We start from the raw sequence: 20018 nt of genomic DNA, 5'->3' as shown, positions 1-20018 counted from the left end.
TTCATGATTTAAAGATAATTTAATGTGAAGAAAGGCTGAAGAATTTGTCTTATATCTAAAAGCAGTAACTGGGAAAAAAGCACAGTGCAGATTTTATTATTTATTTATTTATTTATTTATTTTCTGAACATCTACTGGCTGCAAATTCCAGCAGTTGTCTCGGGGCAGTTGTCACAACTTTGGTAAAGCTTTCCAAGTGTCTGTGTTTTGTGATTTGGAATGTAAGTAAATACATATATATATATATGTAATATATATAATGAAGTGAGTTTGATGAGTTTGATCAATTAAGATTATTCATACTACTTAAGTTTCAATGCTGTGGACACAGAAGTTTTAATTTCACATACAACTTTATTTTGAGCAACCCAACTCTCACCAAGCCTTGTTGGTGGAAGAGATAGCTCTAAATAATTTTGCCTTTGGCCAATGAACATTTGCTGCCATTTGTCAACCAGTCTTGAACTGACCTCTGATAAAATTTTATTTAACATTTTAGACATAGGTTTTTAGTACTCCTCTGGAGTAAGCCCTAGAGAGTACTAAGTCTCAGATTTTTTTTTTTTCCTATAGCTGAGAAGATTATGTTAGATATTACAGAAAAGCCATAGTGACCTTATCCTCCAGTCTTTTCAGGTGTTAGACTTATGTGCTCACAAGTTTTAAGTTTATTCATGTAAAAAAAGATATTTAGCTTTGTACAATAAAGAAAATAATGTATCCCTTTTTAGCAAAAGATAGGCACCTGAACAAATTACATTATTTATATATACATATAAATAATTCTTTATAATATATATATATATAATTATATATAATAGTTACATTTTTCTCTCTGAGAATTTTGGGGCATAAGGCACAGATTCCCTTGGAATTTCAGTACTCTGTTCTGTTGCAGGTGGCTTTTCTTTCAAATCAAGTTTCACTCATCCCTACCCTACAATCAATTTTATTTTTCTTTAAGTGGCTCTTGTGATACGAAGAACCTCTCTATAGCAAGCCAAATACTTTTGTTCACTTTCTTTGCTAATTTATTACCATATCAGTAAATACTGGTGACATTTCAGACATTTTTTTCCCACTCCGAAAGCTTTCTCTTGGTGCACAATGCTACGAATACTGAAAAATGATGAAAAAAATGTAGAATTTATTTTAGTAATCCTAAAAACAGCCAATTTATTATACCTAATATACAGAAAGTTACTCTTTCTGCATTAATATACAAAGTAGAGCAAACAAGAAGATAGAAACTATCATAACATTCTGTCCAATGACATTTCAACAAGCATAGACACTCAGCATTCTAAACTATGGCAGAAGAATATTGTTTGCTGGGCACATTTTTGTCATTGGCCTTTTGGAAAGGATGTCTTTTTATCTCTTTCAGACTCTGCCTCTAACTTTGTGTGACCTTTGGCAAGTCCCATTACTTGGGTGTGCAGCATACATAAAAATGAGTAAACTGTTACTTTACTTGTTCTCTTGAGGTTTGTGAAGCTTAATTAGTGAATTGTATAAATCTTTTACAAATGTGAAATAAGGACAAAGTTTTATTGCCACAATTCCCTTGGGAAATGAGTTTCTTAGAGCTGTGGGAGATAATTAGTCACATTTTGCAGGCTGTACTGCAACTAAAACTGCCATTCAAGTAATCTCTTGTATTATATGAACAATAATTATCTTCAAAAAATTGTCAAGATCAGATGTGGGTTTTGGGTCACTTTTGGGTCTTTTCCTGTCCTTTCACAACTTGGAACTGGTTATGATTTGTTCCATTTCCTTTATTTTCTAATGGTGACAAATTTTCACCTTATTTCCAGATAACTGCTTATATTGAATGGATAGGAAATAAGTACTGCCTAAAAATTCTGCTTTATTTAGGAGCACGTTTCCCAAATCCTTAAGCAATTGTAATCCATATAAACTATAAACATTCTTTTAAAAATAATTGTAATTTAATTAAATAATTGGCTGTAGGTTTTCTTAGCTGATGTCATTAAGCCTACCATGAGCTCACAGCTGTCCATTTGAATATGTATTTTTCTTTGAATAGCCACTGTCAACATCGTTCTTTATTTTGAAAAAACATATCAGACATCAGCCTCATTTAGTGGAATTTCAGAGGCTGAACTCCCTGTGTGGCATCAATAAAGATATTGGCACACTTCTGAAAATGTATCTTATTGGCCGCTTTTTTTTTTTTTTTTAAGTGGATGCATGAAGATTCACAAACAATCCTCATGTTTTTATTTTCCTGATTTCTCTATCTCTTTTATTAAATTTTGTGACCTTTACCTCTTAATGGATATCTAAATTGACTTACTGTTTCTTTTTTTTACAGACAAATCCATCTAGTTACAGAAAGCCATCAGCTTATAGACAAAATTAGATTTACTTTCTCTTCATTATTTTTCTTTTTTTTTTCTTTTTTATTTTTCCCAAAATTTGATGTCATTTCACACAATCACAGAGTTGCCGGGGTTAGAAGGGACCTCTAGAGATCATCAAGTTCAACCCTCTGCTAAAGAAGGTTTCCTACAATAAGTTGCACAGGAAGGTTCCAGTTGGGTCTTGAATATCTCTGGAAGAGACTCCACAGTCTTTCTGGGCAGCCTGTTCCAGTACTCCATAACTCTGACAGCAAGGAAGTTCTTCGTGTTTGTATGGAACTTCCTGTGTATCAGTTTCTGCCTGTTGCCCCATGTTCTATAGCTGCAGATTCGCATTCTACTGTTTCTCTCTGAATCTCTGTCATTACAATCTATAGTCAGGGGAATTACAGTAATTGCTTACAAAAAAAAAACCTCCTATGGAATGAGTACTATTTGTGTTAATGTTCCAGTCATGTGACTTCATCAAATTTCTGTTATGTCAACTAATTCATAACTGTGATCACAATCATAATGTAAGATGCTTCTGTTTACATTTCTTACATTAATAAACATTCATATATGATGTTCATTAATTTGATTTACTACTTACTTTCTTCTTCTTCATTACAATGAATAATCCTCTCACCCTTTGTTCACAGCCCCTCTGCCAGGTGATTAAAAAGATAATAATTGTGCTCTGACCTAATTTAAAGTTTACAGTTAGCAAGTCAGTATGAAAAGGCTGTCTGTACTTAATTCTTCTATTCTGAGGCACTTATCACTCAGCAAACTGACGGAATTTCATCCTATAGAATCCTTAGAGTTCGAAGGGACCTCTTAATGCTATCTAGTCCAACTCTCCTGTAATGAATAGGGTCATCAATAGCTAGATCGGGTTGCCCAGGTCCTGATCCAGCCTCCCCTTGAAAGTCTCCAGGGTGGGGGCATCAACCACATCACTGTGCAACCTGATTCAATGCATCACCACCCTTACTGTAAAATATTTTTTTTCCTTACACCTAATATAAATCTACCCTCTTTGAGCCTAAAAAAAATTTGGACACTTCACGAATTTGTGTGTTAACCTTGCATAGAGGCCATGCTAATTTTCTCTGTATCATTCCAATTTTAGTGTATGCACTACACTAAACTAGTGTATGCAGAAGTCAGAACAATGGTATTGGAAGATTCTATTTGGAAATAATACCAACACAGATAGGCATAGGAAAACTTATATTAATGTCATCTATGCTTAGAGGATCCATTTCTAGCAGTATCAGTGTTGTTCTGTAAATGAGAAGCACAGAAGAGTAGCCTACTCAAAAGGTAACCTGTAATATACTTTCAGTAACAACCTGTATTTTGGTCTCCATATACGTGCTGTTTCTTACAAACTAGCCTATTGCTCATCAAAAATTTGGGCATCCTGCCTGGCTGTGAGATACAGACAATACTTTGGGTTATACTACTTTGGGGAATTCTGTTGTGGACTTGCAAAGAAGTATCATGATAAAATAAGCCCCAGTAGCAAGATGTTTCTCTAATTCTCTTTCAGTAGTCCGAATCATGCTGAAGAGGAACATCTTGAATTTTTTATTAAATCTTCAGTATTAAGAAAGTTCATAAAGAGAAGGATGAGTGCAATACCACCTAAATGATGCTAGTGTGCTAACCCCTAAGTAAGCCAAACTAAAGCCAGAGTCACAAAGCATTTCTGTAGTCCTAACAGAGAATTTTCTTTGCTTTTTAAGGAAGAGAGTTCACTTTCCTACTGACATTTATAGACCATTTCAAACAGGACCTCCAGATCCTTCAAGGGTCTATAAGAATCATTCCTCTCCGTACTTCATTTAAATATCTACCTGCAATCACATACAGAACATTCATAGAATCATAGAATGGCCGGGGTTGAAAAGGAACACTATGGTCATCCAGTTTCAACCCCCTGCTATGTGCAGGGTTACCAACCACCAGACCAGGCTGCCCAGAGCCACATCCAGCCTGGCCTCGGATACCTCCAGGGATGGGGCATCCACAGCCTCCTTGGGCTACCTGTTCCAGTGTGTTACCACCCTCTGTGTGAAGAACTTTCTCTTAATATCTAACCTAAACCTCCCCTGTCTCAGTTTAAGTCCATTCCCCCTTATCCTATCACTATCCAACCTTGTAAACACTCGTTCTCCCTCCTGTTTATATGCTCCCTTTAAGTACTGGAAGGCCACAGTGAGGTCTCCCCAGAGCATTCTCCAACCTAAACAATTCCAGTTGCCTCAACCTTTTCACATAGGAGAGGTTCCTTAGCCCTGTGATCATCTTAATGGCCCTCCTCTGGACCCACTCTAAGAGCTCCACACCTTCAGAAGATGTTCTCTCAAGTGAAACAGCATAGAGAGACAAGAGACAAAATCTACACTCATGGTTCTATGTGTAATCACAATCCTGGTACCATGTTAGATTGGATGAGGAAATTAGCATTGTATTATAGAGAACATCTGATACACATATTCCAACCTATTTTCCCTCAAAAAGAAATGCATTTCAAATTTTTATCATAATTTGTGCTATGGTAGAAAGCAGTATTTTAATCAGTCAGTGGAAAACAAAATATAATCTGTTGTGCTTCATTTCAGCAGTCTTATTAGTCTTACATTACCAGAAAGAAACCCCATGGTAAGTCATATCTATAGATCAAATAAATTATCTTTATTTCCTTCCATTAGCAGGTTTCCCTGAATATTAACAGAAAATCTTTCACCTGATGCTAGCAAAAAGCTTGTAAAACATTGATGACACTTTTTTTTTTCATGTATAACAACATTAAGAAACTATTTACTCTAATTTCTATGAAAGATTTATAATTTTTGGAGCAAAATAGTCTCTATTGAATCTAGCTGTTTTAGTTATGAAACTCTGGAAGGTAGGTCTCAAACCACTGCACAGAACAAGGAGGCTGTTAATAAAAAAAATATTGTGGATCTATGCAAAGAAGTGTGTTCCTAACATTTTGCTTCCCTTTTCTACTAAATATTCATTCGTGCATCTCATCCAAGTGAGAGAAAATGAGAGAGAAGAAATCTGAAATGTGCACATCCGTCTTCTCTATGTGTTTTCCTTGTTCTCTACGCACAAAAAGTATTAAATTCCATCTGAAAAAGGATCCACAGAGAAACAAATTATAATATTGTGCTCACTTGTGTTTGTAAATGTTTCAGTCAAAAATTGGCAGCATAGTTGTCTGCACATTTTGTTCTGAGATATGATATGTTACTGGCATCCTGAAGAGAGGCATTTTGATAAGCATGCCCAGGCTGAACTAAACAGTTCTTTATGAGGATAACCTAAATGGGAAGCAGCATAGTATAACTTCTTTCCCCATTTGCTTGAAGATTGTCATCAATTCTTGACTATTCCAGTTTATATTTTAGCACTGGAAGATAAAAGTTATTTCTGTCTTTCCAAGTTTTATTTTTTAATTTTGTTTCTGGTTGGTTTTTATTTTTTTTCCTTTGGTTCTTTCCCAAAACAGATGTTTTTCAGCACAACATTTATATAGAATTTTATTCCAAAGTGATCAGACAGTAAGTATAAAATATGACCAAGTTCTGCTGCATTTTTTTCTCTTTTTGTTTCTCTTAACTTGTGGTTAAATGTCAGTAGCAGGTGATATTTGAATCACTTTCGGACACTGACTAATGTTTTGCTAATGTTTAGGCACGGCCTTTGAACATATTGCTGAATACTGTTTCCTGTCTAAAGTATTAATATTATCAGTATTCACTTTCATTATTGCTATAGTCAATGTTGAGAATTAAAGCAGATACTTTAAAGGCTTCCGATTACATGTAATCATTGGATCTGTTCTTGAGGAAAACTTCAGTCCAAGTACTGCTGCAAACACCATGGCAAGCCTGCTATACAGCACCTCTAGCAGGATTGCCTTCACTGTTTTAACTGATATGAAACATTTATTCCCAAAAATTCTTAATACAATCAAAACTCTGTACCTGGAACAGCTCTGCATTAGCTCCATACAGATTTTGACTTAAGTTGGTTAGGCTTTCATTGCTGCCCTTGACTGAAAACATCAAACTGAAATGTTGCAGGGCAATATGTTGAAAACTATGTTGAAAAACGTATTCTTGGGAAGGTCATATATATATAGATATATTTCTGTAAGATGAAACACAGACAGACACAGCCATTGATTTGTGAAGGTTATGTAGAGAGGGCAGATCTTGTTGCAGTTTTCTGATTCTTTCTATTCACAGAAAGATTTTGAAAAAAATTATGTAATCTTTAGGGAAGAATCACAACTGCTAGTCAGTAAGATAAATATCTTCCAGTTTATGTCCCACAGTATCTCTTAATAAAGGTTTTATATTCTGGCTGAAACAGATTACAATGGAATGTGAGATGGAGATAACTCCAGAATAAATACTACTGAATAAATTATTTGCCAAATTTTGTAAATCTTGAAATCAAACATATTAAATTTGTCTCCTATGGATAATGTTAGTGCATTAACAGTTTCAATTACTATTTTTCATTTCTCTGTCTTGTGTGTTTTAATTTTTTCTCTGATCTTTGTTTTTCTTCACAAAACCTTATAATGTTTTATGAATTGAAATTGTCATTAAATCTGCCAGTAACCCTGGCTGCTAAGAGAGAAGACTTAACCTCTTTGGAAGAGAGATTTTGTGTTGTCAAGCACAGAAGAATAATAAAATATTGTTGTAGTCACTTATTTAAATTAAGTAACAGTAAAAAATTTCCAGAAATTTCTATACAAACTGCAATAAAACTGACTTTTATGCTGAATTCTTCATGAAAAGTGGAGAGACACTTTGGTAAATCAAAAGAGCAATCAAGCTTGACATATTGACAGACAACAAAACCCTTTAACATAAAAAATAAGAGATTCCAGACAGTGGAATGAACCCTTATTGTCATTGTAAAAGGTTTGCTGGTGTGTCTGGGTACAAGCATGTGTCTCTGGAAGGGGATGGAACCATTAACAGTCCTCTGCAGAACAGTGATGAATTAGTTCTTCCTTGTGAAATGAGTCCATGGGCAATAAATACACTCCTCCCTTTTGCTTATTAGGAAAGATTCAATTCAGTTTTGTTCTGTGAAGGCACAAAAGGCCTATCTACCAACTCTGAAAGGGCTGACTTAAACTGTGAGTCAAATACATGCAGGATGAAGCTCTCTCAGCTGCTAAAGCTGCTCCAGCTTCCATGGAAATTCAATTATCATAAGAAAGATTAAAACAAACAAAAAACAAAATAATAATTATTATTAAAAAACAAAACAAAACAAAACAAAAAAACCCTAAACAACACTCTCTTGTTATATCTTGTCCCTGTTGATCACTCTGGGGAACAAGGAAACCAGGGAAAAGTTCAATTCTAGTCCACCAGGTAACAGCTTTAATTACCATAACTTCAATGTTCTTACTTTATGTCTGGCTGTTATTATGTTTATCTGGTAAGCAAGTCCTGAAATCTTCCTGCTCAGGCTTCACAGGCAAGTGAACATCTCTTTGAGAAATCCTGATATGGCGTTGATGTCAATGAATTACCATTGCTCTATTTCACATTACACACTGTTGAGTAGCACGTCTACTGGTAGAAACTTAAGCACATGGGGAGCATCCAGTACAAAGTGTATGCATAAGGACTATATAAATATTCAGAAATATTAGCAAAGACTGACCTGGGATTTCAAAGATCATTTTCTGAAGCTGAGTACCTACAAACTATTATGAAATAAACCCTGATGTCCTTCACATTTCTTTCTCTGTTTTCAAAAACAGCTCCAAGTTTTAATTGCATAAAAATATTTGCTGCTAACACTGGAATAAACAAAGCAAGCAAGTGCTTTTAGCTACAAAAAATCCCAGTTCCAGGTAATGCACTGCTCAGATCAAAAATCAATATTGTAAAATGTACTTGGTAAAAATAAATTAAATATGATAGCCACTTGGACTTTCTCTGCAATTTTTTCTTCTATTGTTTTTAACTCTTTCCTACATCAGATGACTTCTATATAACAGAAATATCTACTATTATTAATTCTTCGTTTATGATATTTTACATAATTTTTATCTTGGATTTCAAGGAAAATATAAACATAAAGTTTTCAGAGTAGCTACAGATTGTTATGGAAAAGGATGCTTTCTACTCAAAGATGGGTTCAAGAATGTATAGTACGTGTAGGACTTGTTTCAGATATCAACTAAATAAAATTACGTTTGAGTAGTTGTAAGAGATTATTCCGTTACATCATTGTCCCAAAGCTTGCTGGGGACACAGATGAACAAGCCCAAGCAAGTCCTGGTTGTGAAATCCTTTGTCTGAGGGACACAGATGGACAAGGCCAGGGGCAACGAGAGAGAGACAAATTGCAGATTGATGGCCAGGAAGCAGTGTTTTGTGTGGGCTTATCTCGAGGCCATCTCAGGGGGTGCTGCACCAGAGCGCTCAGGAATGCCACAATGGCAGAAGAAGAAAGATAAAAAGGGGACCTACAACCATGAGGTGAGGTTTTCTGCCAGCAGATTCCTCATGAAGAAGAAGAGGTTTCTGACATGAGAAGCCTCACTACCTGCCTCTATCCCTCCTGGACTTGCTCTGCACTCTATCAACATGCTGAAGAACAAAGGTGTCTGCCGTCAGATTCCTCACTATGGAATTCCTGCATGCTGACAGACTCTCCTGGGCTGCTGAGTCCTGCTGCTTCCTCCCGGATCGGCTCTGTGACTTCTTCCTGCTACCTGCTTGCTGCCCAAGCCCGGCCACGCTGCTGCTGATCCCCCCCTGCTGCTTTTGCTTCAGACCTTCAAAATGGCATGAAATGGGACTGCTGCTGGATCCTGGTGGTGACTATCCCCGCTTCATGCAATTTTTGCTTATTTCCTATCTTTTCTATCACCCTCCTTCCCTATCACCGTTATTTGTAATAGTCCTGCCCTTCCCTTCCCTGACTCCCTGATTAGGATTTATAATCTGGTCGGACCAACATTTGAACCGTTGTTTCTTAATCTCATGCCGGGTATGCAGATATTAAAAAGAACCTCCTCTCTCCTATAAACTGGAGTGAGACAGTAGTCAAGTGTAACTTTACATTCCTCACTGACACACAAATGTGAAATTTAAATTATTGCTGGATCTACACTTATTTGTTCTTTTTTTTTTTCTTTTTCTTTTTTTTTTTTTTCCTCCCATGAAGTACTTCAGATGTTTTTGTTCTGCAATTTACTAAATGATGGCTATATTCCAAACAGAATTAGGAAAGTGATGAAACCAATATATAATAATATGATTTTCTAAAAGTGACTGATTCAAACAGGCTGCTGACTCAGACTATCAGAAAAGAATAAATGTTCAATAATATTCAGAATACTAATGTGAATTTTACCTTCTGTCCCCTTAACTTTAATTAAAATTAAAACAAATACTTTCATCCTCTTTATCATTACAACTTAAACAGTTTCTGACTGACAGCTTGGATGACTTATTTTCCTTTGTAACTTTTACACATATGCCAGCCTAGTCACAAATCTAGACAGTAATTTTTCTTCAGAATTTTTCTGTCTAAACAGTGTTGATAAATAGAAGGAACTACTTCCAAAAACAACCTTTTCCTTCATTCACTCCTTGTATCTTAGAGAATACAGGCTGTTGTGAAAAGCAAAGAGTTTATATATATATATCCTCAATGATTATACAATTCATGGCAAATGAGGATAAAAAATGAATGTATTAGCTCTAAACTTAAAAAACCTATGATAGACTGACACTACCAGTTGACTACACTGCATTAAGTGCTCTCCATTACTTCAATATGCATTTAGAAGTATGCAAAGATTCTACTTTATAATGTATTTCATTTCCAAAATCTGTTCCTCAGCAGTATCACATCATGTACCTATTATTGATTCTAGGATGAAATTTAGATGAAATTCAGCTAATATGTAACATGCTAGGAGGCATTCAGATACAGATAAGAGGGAGGTTCCCCATCAGGTTCCTTTGATTTTCAGGACTTTTGTAGATCAATCTCAAGGTAGACTGCTATTTCCAGGATTTTTTAAATAAGTGCTAATAAATAGCATGATGCATTACAAAAATATGTCATCTAATACCAAATTTTCATTGTGCTGGTCTCTTCTTTAAGAGAGAATAGACCATAAGTTATATCTTTGTATTTCTTGTTTTCTCTTTCTTTTCTATCTGCTCTCTCATACCACTCTTATAGTAAAACCAGTTACTGACTCATAATTGCCTGTTCTTTAATGCAACTTTATAACAAAAATTAAAACCTTAATACTTTTGGAAACATAGTAAAATCTGGACTTAAGCCACGAGTTCATGTCCATGCTAGGGGGGTTGTAACTAGCTGATCTTTAAGATCCCCTGCAGCCTAAGCCATTCTATGATATGATATGATAAATTGGCCACTAGAAAATGAAATTTGTATTTACCAACTAGGTAGCTTTGGAACAAAGCAGTGGTCACAATGTGAATTAAAAATGCTGAGGCATGCTGAGTCCAGAAAAGCTCATATATATCACAAGTAAAGAATGATATAGCAAGATCTTCATAGGTCTACCTCTCCTTCTATTTTGCTGTGGGATGATTAATGGATTATGTGTATTTGTGTTTGTATTCTCCATGTCTGATAGTTCCCAACATAGACAAACACCTCCCTTTTTCATTATCTCCATGATATTTATTTATCCTCTAAAAATAGAAAAAGTAGAATGAGAAAAATTATTTTTAATTTAAGTTCTTCGTTCTTTCTTAAGGATACTTCTCCTTTTTCATGTTGTAAAACAAATACTCTTTCATTAAAATAAAGCAACATGAACAAGACTCCGTCATTAGCCTTATTTTCATCAGTTGCTTTTGCGCTTCTAAAGCTCCAGTATAAGTGATTGTAGCTAAGTGAAATATTCAGCTCCTAAGTAACAGCTTGAGAAAAACAGCAAAGCTGGAAATCATAGAAGTTATGCATGTATTCCCCCTGTTAACAGTGAAATAATTATCCTTATTATGGACATTTTCATTTATAAAGCTTTTCTCTCTCCACATCTGTTTTCACAACTGCACTGAATGAGTATGAAACACAACAGTGGTCAAAATTTTAAAAGCTGTCAGTCTGCAAAATCACCAGCTTCCACATATGGGCTGCCACTCTGTCAAGGCCATTCCTAAATGCCAGTTTTAACAAGGAAGACATGCACATTATGCTATATTAGTTACTACTGATTTGCTAATTATTTTGGCTAGCACTATTGATTCTTCCAACAAAATGAGCAAATTGGACTGGACAAAGCAGTGGAAAAAATCCCTCTAATTATAAACAACCTCTAAACAACATCTCCATTGGGAATAATCATTGCTAACAATTCAAAATCCCAAGTGAGAAAAACAATTTCTTTCTGTTCCTTACAGTTAGTGTCTGATTCTCTACTTGCTTACTCAAACTTTATGCTCTCGCAAAGTCTGGGGTATTTCTTTATTATTTCTTTTGAATTTTTTTTGGTATTTTTGGTATTTTTTGGTATTTAGTATCTTTGGTATTTTTCTCTGAGATAAAATTTGGCAATTCCAAAGTGCCTTATATGCACAAATCCTTCCCAGAAACTGTCAGTACTGAGAGCAACCAGGGTCCCAAAATTGCAGAAGCAATCTAGAAAATGCTTATCTGTGTTATCCACATGACTGTGATAGCCAGTCTCTCTTCTCAGCAGTTTCTTTTAGTAATGTAGCACACCTGTTGCAACATCCTGTTCTTCTTTGTTCCTCTCTCTCACCTTACAGCTCACAGTTCAGGCATGGTAGCCGCATTTAATGCTTCCCATTTATCTTTGATCGCTTGTCTTTCCCTCCCTCCCCTCTTTTTCTATACATTTTCATCATCTGCCAGTGTTTTCCAAAATGATAACTTTCAAATAATGCCTTGACATTTAGAAATGAATGCAATAGAATTGTGGATTGCACAGCTGGAAAGAAAGGGAAAACAAATTCAGAAAGAAAACAATTATAATAAACAATTATATCAGTTGTACTAATGTGAAGAAAAAAACCACCAAAAACTCTGAGGACAACAGTGAGAACCACATAGTTCTAAGGTCTCTGTATTGTGTGACTCCTCCTGGCATTTTTAAGACACAGTAATGAAAGCATAGATCAGAATTAAAATACTGATTATATAAACATATAAGAAAATCATGCCTCTGGAGTGATTATGAAAGTTACAGAGAGATATTTTTGCTGGCTTGTATGTTTTCATAGAAAAGATGAAATTAAAGACAGTTTTTACTTCTTAAAGAAACAATGACAAATGTACAAACTTCCAAGTATTTTATTGTAGGTATAAATCTATTTTACCAATAGATTTAATTTATTTCCTGAAACAAACAACACAAAATGACCTGTATTTTTATTTTCTGCCTAAATTCTTCCAAAGGAGTTTGAAGTAGTATTACTCAATACTATACTGCTGCTGTTGATCATGCTGGTCTTTATATTTGAGCTACAGGACTTTAAACTGCCATATGGCAGGAGGCTATTGTCAATTTATGTGTACACAAATTGGTGCCTGAAGAACAAGAGAAATCTGAATAGCCAGAATTCATACTATTTTAAGAGTTTCTGTAAGTAAAATGATTTTCAAATGGTTAAACCAGCAGTAGTAAACTATCTTGTTAATTGAGTTAAAACTAGGCTAATAAGTAGAATGTTATGCTTTCCGTAAGACAATTTCATAAAAATTGAGGAGTATTAGAAATACTTTCTAATACAATTAGGATACTTTCTATGTGAAAAAAATGATACATGTCAGCAGTGAATTAAATTAATTCTCATTACTTTTCTTACATACATGCTAGTTTTTAAGCATATTTAGCACACCCCGTCACGAAATGCAAATTTATAGTTATATCTAGACAATATCAAGGCAAATCCAGAATCTGCAAAGTAAGGTATGAAATTAATCCTTTTGTGTAACAGACAGAGCTACTTGTATACAGATAATTTATGAGAAATATTTTACAGAATACTCTTCATCCAAGAGAGTCAATTCATGTATATATACATAGATGCATATTTATATATAACAAAAACAGCTAGATTGAAACACAGGCATACTGGAAAAATATGACTGAAAAAGTAACAGTCTAACAACCCTATTTATTTATTGGAGGAAGCTGTCTAGAAAAATACTATGGAATTATATTCAAGTCTCTAGTTGATATTCAAGTGGTTAATTTTGAAGGGAATAGAAAACAACAGAAACACTATGTATATATATGCATACCAATTATTTCTGCATGTGCCAAACACAATTATTCATGAAGACTTTCTGGAATCAATCTTGCATTGTTTTCAAAGTCAGATCATGAAGATTCAACTCACCTGACTATATCAACTTGGCACATTTATGTTAGAAATGTAATAAATACAAATTCTTTTTCAAGTCAGAGATGAGAAGACAACAGTCTAGAGAGTAGAACTACTAATCCAAGGCAACCTAACATGTTCCCTCATATAAAAATCTTTGTATTACCAAGAGGGAAAGAATTAACTCTACATTTTTTAGGGGAAAGAAAATAAGGGAAATTTTGAAAGTAATGCTCAGTTATAAAACTGCAATGACTCACCATTCCATTTCATCAAGGAACTGGATTGGACACCTACAGACAATATAAGGGTGAAGAATTTTCACAGTTGTTTTTTTCCCCAGATATGTGTATTGAGACTAAACAAAAAACATTCTCATCTGTGGTACAAGTCCAATTTGATAAACTAGTCTAAAAGCATAAACTCATCCATTAGTCAAGTGCAATCCAACAGTTACTTTTGTCCAGTTGTGATCTAGCCTTCACAGGGACATTCTTCTTTATAAATCCTAAAAAAAAACCTTATCAAATAATAATAGTTTAATGCACCTCATCTTTATAGTCTTTTGAAAAAGTCAACTGTAGCATTAAAATGTCAAGAGGTTTGCTGTTATTAGCAAAGCCAAAAATAGATGTTTTAAGAATAGGAAAAAATGAGGCAGCAGAATTTAATAGGATCTCTGATGACGTGAAAAAGCCTATTTACAATTCTTTTTGCTGTGTACTCAAATAAGTCAAAATAAAGATAGTTTATCTCCAAAATAACAAATTGCTTTTAGCAAATGGCCCACGAGGGGGCAATAAAAACATTAGAAAATCCTTGACATGGTAAATAATTAAGAGGCCAGTCAAAAGCTTGATAGAAAGTCCCTACTGTCTGCAAATTACAAGACCTCAAGGGTACTCCTGTAGATAAGGAAATGTACAGTAACACAGGAAACTACTAAAGTGCCAAGTCCAACACAGTAGCATCAAACATTAAATATTGAGCAAGCCCCAAAGGAAAGGCACTTTATATCATAATATAATTTCACTTTATCATGAGGACTTTTCTATGTCAGTGGTCCAAGTTGTAAATTGAAATAATGAAGAAAAAAGTTAAAAAAAAAATAGATTGTAATAGCCTAAAAAAAGGAGGTACATTAACAGAACTTGTACATGGTAATAACCTCTTAAAATGACCAGTGAAGTCAATAAAAGATAATACTAGCCATCATAATTAACAATTTTGTAAGTAACTTTCCAACTAATGCTTGACATTTTCTCTTCATTTGGTTAAATTTTAAAGACAGCAGACATATAGAAATATTTCATTAAACTACAGTAACCTCCTGAACAAGAGCAATTTATAGTCCTAAATGAGGATTTCCACTATGAATATTTTCACCAAAACTGCCTTTGTTTTTAATGACCCAAGACACCTGCTTCTCTTGAACTTGTTCAAATAATATCTCCTATCCAACAACTGCAACAGTGAAGTGACAAATTCTGTATTCCTTGAGCTCTGCTTATTACTCTCCTCAGACTGGACAGCAGGTAGGCCTTGGAAAGTAGGTTCTGGGATGAAATAGCATCCCAGAAATAACTGAGTTAGAGAGTAGAACTTGTTTCTAAAATATCTCTTTAAGTACCTGGGCCAAGGAACCTTGGATTGATTTGCTGTACCAAATTTCTTATAATGCAACAGCCTCCTGTAAAATTAATCCATATAATGGACTGTTAAAAGCCATACTAAAAGCAATGAGCACTGGGACATGCAAGCACTGGAATGTAAATTCAGCATAAGCCACTTGGCTGGCAAGTAACATGAATACAGATTTTGAATTTAGAAGGGACTTCTGGAGGTTGTGTGGTCCAAACTGCAGCGGAGTTACCTGAAGCTTTTGAATATTTCAAAGGAAAGGGATTCTACAGTTTCTCTGGGCAATCTGTTCTGAACTCAGCCATCCACAGGCGAATTACTTCCATTACAAGTACACAAAGGCAGTCTCATGCAAAAACAGGTATGGTACACTATTTTACAAAAAAATATCAAAATGCAGACAAGTAAATCATCATAAAAATGCACGCTTATTCTATTTCACATCTATCCATTTTTAGTAATAGGGATACACTTTTCAACTAAGGTGTTTTAGTCCTTGTTTGTGTTATTTGTTCTCTGCAATATGAATAAGAAGATAATTCTACATATTTGCATCATCCCAGAGAGATGAGGGAGGGAATCAAGACAAAGAAAAATTACAAGTTGAACTCGAATTTTGAGATAAAAATTATTCACTAAGAGAGAAAAGAAAGAGAGAAATAATAGTAATAATAATTTTATATATATTTACAAAACAAGTTATGCACAATGTGATTGCTCACCATCTGCCAACCAATGCCCAGCCAGTCCCCAGGCAAGAGCTACTTCTGTGGCAAACTCCCCTGGTTTCATAGCTTTCACATGATGTCATAATGTTTGAAATACGCTTTTGGCCAATTTGAGTCAGCTGTCCTGGCTCTGTCCCCCTCCAGCTTCCTGTGCACCTCCAACTCCCTCACTGGCAGGACTGTATGAGAAGCTGAAACATCATTTGCTCTGTACAGCACTGCTCAGCAACAACTAAAATATCAGTGTGGTATCAACATTGTTTTTCTCCTAAGGCCAAAATGTAGCATCATGCCAGACATTATGAGGAAAAATAACTCTGTCCCAGATGAAACCAAGACAGTAGTAGTGTTCTGTATAAGGAGATAAGGTTTGGATAGTGTTTGTATGAAATTGCCTGAGAAAGGCAGCATGAGTTGATCCTTCCTCAGGAAAAGCAAATCTGCTCGAGGGATTGCTTTCACTTCAGAACATAGGGTAACAAGGGAGGATGGGAAAATCCAATGTGCACCTCAAGGGGGAAAATAATTCCTAATTCGAATTGTACATTTAAGGAATCATTAGAACAAGAATCACCTAAATAAATGTAGAAGCCAGGCCCGTGAAACAGTGGCCAAACCTGAAATGGCTTTGACATCCAGTAATTCAATAGCGTATGCCTCTCCTTATCCTAAGCAACTGTTACAACAGACAGAACGCAAGTCATGGACATCTTACAGATATGTTACAGACGTTTGACAGAAGTGGGAAGAAAGTAATATATGCATATATACCAAAAGACAGGAAGTGGGTGGTGGTTAATCAGTGTGCGTTAGATAGCATAGGTATGAAGTCTAGTGTGGATTTGCCACTGAGCATAGTGTAGATGGTACAGAATGAAGGAATGAAGGATGGAGATTGCAGTGTTTAGGTGGAATAGAGTTAATTTTCTTCACAGCAGCTTGTATGGTGTTGGCTTTCTTTTTCTTTTTTTTTTTTTTTTTTGTGTGTGTGTGTGTGTTTGCTTGTTTGTTTAGATTTAAAAGCAAAACAACACTGATAACACACTAATGTTTCAGCTACTGTTGAACAGTGTTTGCACAGTGTCAAGGCTCTCTCTGCTTGTACTCTGCCCTCCCCAGTGTATAGACTGCAGGGTGCACAAAAGATTGGAAAGGGATACAACCAGGAAGATTACTTGAACTAAAAAAAGAAATATTTCAGACCATATAATGTCTTCAGCAACAAAAATAGAGGGGGGGATGGTTAGAGAAGTGAGATATTTTTTGCTTTTTTTTTTTTTGCAAATGCTGGCTAGGCATTTGTCTGCCATGGGAGGTAGTAAGTGATCACCTTTGCATCACTATCACTTATTTTGTTTTGCTTTCTTTCTGTCTTTTTTTCACTTGTCATTCACTTATTGTGAAGTTTATATCTTCACCCACAATTTTTTTTTTTCTTTTTTTTTCTTTTATTCTTCCTTTCTTCTTTCTCTGTTGCACTGAAGCTGGAAAGAGGAAGAGAGCGAGCAGTTGGATGGTACTTAGATGCCTATCAAGCTCAACCTACAACAGGGATTAGCTAGATGTGAAAGGAACTGCATACACAAAATCAATGAAAACCTTGTCAGAAAAAAAACAAAGTAGCATACGTTAGGAAAGAACAAAACAGATTTTCAGTATGTCAATTGTCCTGCTCTGAAAATGTAAAATAATATTGGGGTATTCTAAAATGCAAGTAAATATAACAATATAACCAGCTCCACTAGGTTAGCTTATGCCAAAATGGAACTTTGAAATAATCTCTTTACTGTATCCTTTCTCATGAATGATCTTTACCTATTTTTCTTTTTTTTTCCTTAATTATTGCACTCATGTTAGAACTATGTGCACCTAAAACCAGCTTAACGAAAGTTGTGAATAAAGCCATTAATCAACAGACAATACACAAACCTTATATCTTGAGAAAGCACAACATATTTACACCAACACAGGATACAGAAGGGTTGAAAAGTGCTCAAACACATACATCTGCTAGTTTGGCAGCACTAATATTTTGGTTTTATGCAGCTACTAAAAGTCCACTCTATAATGAAATGCACAGCAATCTTGTTCTGTGAACAAGTGCTAATTTAACACTAGACTAATTTAAAGCTAGAGACTCCTTGACTAAACATGCATGTGCATTGGTAACAAATTGTGAAAAGCTATTATTTTCAATAGACCTTGGTTTATTAAGGAAGTAGAAATGAGTATATTTTGTATGCTATCATAATTCCTAAGAGGCAGTTACATTATGATTGGCCCTGTGCAAAACCTAGGTCTGAAAGGATCCTAGTTAAGAAGCATACAAAATCAAAATGTAGACGAACACCCCTTACATCTGCTGGCTAATCTTATCACAAATTCATTGTGAAGTTTGATGAACAAACATTACTGTTGTAAGTGAATAACAAGATGCTATGCCAGAGAAATTAATAATGTAACAATGCCCCTTTTGCAAATTTGAATTGAGAGACTCATTGGAAACATTTAACAGGAGTATTTTGAAATGGTAACCAAAGCATCAGAACAGAAAAATAGTTTGAGGCAATGAAGAAGCGATGATCACTATAAAAATAGATTGATGAGAAAGCAATAACATGATCTGCTATGCACAACACTTGAAAATAAAATAGGAGATTTTTTTTTTCCTGAGTAGGTCCAAAACCTTCAGAATGACCTGAAAAATTAAGTCTCATCTCAAAGTACTTTAGGACAATCACCTCAGATGACTTTCAGAGAAAAAAAGGATTTATAAGCAAGTATAAAAATAGTGCTCTGACCACCCAAAACTCTTCCTCATTGTAAGACTATAAAATGAAATATTTATGCAACGCTTACTAAACAATATTTATAGATCACAAAACAAATTGAATCTAGTTGTGCAAGAAACATGATATCTACCTGTGCTTTCACATCTGTCTTCGACACACAGAAGCTTCTAAATTTTTTTATGTCATACAGTGTAGTTGGAAATAATCACAAGGACCAGAACAGGATAGGCTGGACCAGATGGAAAGCAACTTTACAGAAAAATACAGGGAATTCCCTTTGCAATTAATTCTGGTGGATGACCAGGTTAACCTGGTCCTGAATGTATTTCTGAGGCATGAAAGAGCAGCAGCCTTCTGATCTGCATCAAGCAAGTCATTGTCAGCAGGCCATGAGCAGTGATCCTTCCCTTCTGTTCAGCCCACGTGAGGGACAGCTGGAGAGCTCGGGGTGTCAGGTTCCCCAGTACAAGAGAGCGGAGACATAATGGAGCAAGTCCGGCAAGTGGCACAGGGATGATTAAGAACTCAGAGCATCTCTCCTATGAGAAGTCTCCATCTTAGACATCCAGGAGCCTTTAGAGAAAAAGCTGAAAGGGAAATGTTATTGCTATCCTCAACTAGCTGATCAGAGGAGACAAAATCAAACTATTCTGAGATCCACAGTAATGGGAAGAAAGCTATCAGACACAAGCTAAAACATAAGAAAATTTGTATTAAGTACAAAGACAAAAAATACCACAAGGGTGTTTCCCAGGGAAGCTGTGGTATTTTCCTTTTTCAGAAGAATTCTAGGCTTGAATGGATATGGCCTTGACTAAGCAACTTAGTGTCATGGAATCATAGAATGGTTTGAGTTGAAAGAGATCTGTAAGATCATTTAGTTCCACCCCCCTTGTTGGAGGCAGGGATACCTCTCTCTAGACCAGGTTGCTCAAAGTTTTTTTCTACGAAGGAACCACATCTGTGCTGCCATTTTGCTATGGGTAGAATGATGGCAATAGTATTAATTAGCTACCTGAGAGAACTACGCTGAGGCATACATTTCTATCTCCACAGTATGGCACATCTCTCCAGGAC

General features: G+C 35.3%; 1 non-coding gene across 1 annotated transcript; it reads right to left on the bottom strand.

Moving 5' to 3' along the window:
- Window positions 1–3421: 3421 nt before the first annotated feature.
- Window positions 3422–3529, bottom strand: LOC122175196. Its single transcript, XR_006177335.1, has one exon. It is a non-coding gene; the product is annotated as a U6 spliceosomal RNA (small nuclear RNA).
- Window positions 3530–20018: the final 16489 nt, after the last annotated feature.

Source organism: Lagopus leucura, unplaced genomic scaffold (assembly GCF_019238085.1).
Source record: "Lagopus leucura isolate 7727_CA_CO unplaced genomic scaffold, USGS_WTPT01 Super-Scaffold_702, whole genome shotgun sequence".
In the NCBI taxonomy this organism is placed as follows: Eukaryota; Metazoa; Chordata; class Aves; order Galliformes; family Phasianidae; genus Lagopus; species Lagopus leucura.
The sequence above is the reverse complement of the archived record's forward strand: the minus strand, read 5'-3'. Positions and strand labels throughout refer to the sequence as shown.